This window comes from Arachis stenosperma, chromosome 4, assembly GCF_014773155.1.
Source record: "Arachis stenosperma cultivar V10309 chromosome 4, arast.V10309.gnm1.PFL2, whole genome shotgun sequence".
Classification (NCBI taxonomy): Eukaryota; Viridiplantae; Streptophyta; class Magnoliopsida; order Fabales; family Fabaceae; genus Arachis; species Arachis stenosperma.
The window spans coordinates 10,210,757-10,211,751 of NC_080380.1; the positions used below are offsets into that span (position 1 = coordinate 10,210,757).

At 40.6% G+C, this 995-nt stretch overlaps 1 non-coding gene across 1 annotated transcript; it reads left to right on the forward strand.

Annotated features, from left to right (window-relative positions):
• The first annotated feature begins 564 nt into the window (after positions 1-564).
• On the forward strand, positions 565-672 carry LOC130977667 (small nucleolar RNA R71). Its single transcript, XR_009085350.1, has one exon. It is a non-coding gene; the product is annotated as a small nucleolar RNA R71 (small nucleolar RNA).
• Positions 673-995: the final 323 nt, after the last annotated feature.

The following is a 995-nucleotide window of genomic DNA, read 5'->3' on the forward strand; positions in this document are numbered from 1 at the left end:
ATTTTGCTTAGAATTCTCTGTCTGTTGCTGAGAAGATGATGGAAAAGGCTTGCCATTGCTAAACCTGTTTCTTCCACCATTATTGTTGAAACCTTGTTGAGGTCTCTCTTGATTCTTCTATGAAAAATTTGGGTGATTTCTCCATGAAGAATTTTAGGTGTTTCCATAGGAATCTCCTAGGTAATTCACCTCTTCCATTGAAGGGTTCTCAGGATCATAAGCTTCTTCTTCAGATGAAGCATCCTTAGTACTGCTTGGTGCATTTTGCATTCCAGACAGACTTTGAGAAATCAAATTGACTTGTTGAGTCAATATCTTGTTCTGAGCCAAAATGGCATTCAGAGTATCAATCTCAAGAACTCCTTTCTTCTGACTTGTCCCATTGTTCACAGGATTCCTTTCAGAAGTGTACATGAATTGGTTATTTGCAACCATTTCAATGAGCTCTTGAGCCTCTGTAGGCGTCTTCTTCAGATGAAGAGATCCTCCAGCAGAGCTATCCAATGACATCTTGGATAGTTCAGAGAGACCATCATAGAAAATACCTATGATGCTCCATTCAGAAAGCATGTCTGAGGGACACTTTCTGATTAATTGTTTGTATCTTTCCCAAGCTTCATAGAGGGATTCACCATCCTTCTGTCTGAAGGTTTGGACTTCCACTCTAAGCTTACTCAATTTTTGAGGTGGAAAGAACTTTGCCAAGAAGGCATTGACTAGCTTTTCCCAAGAGTCCAGGCTTTCTTTAGGTTGAGAGTCCAACCATATCCTAGCTCTGTCTCTTACAGTAAAAGGGAATAGCATCAGTCTGTAGACCTCAGGGTCAACCCCATTAGTCTTGACTGTGTCACAGATTTGCAAGAATTCAGCTAAAAACTGATGAGGATCTTCCAATGGAAGTCCATGGAACTTGCAATTCTGTTGCATTAGAGAAACTAATTGAGGCTTAAGCTCAAAGTTGTTTGCTCCAATGGCAGGGATAGAGATGCTTCTCC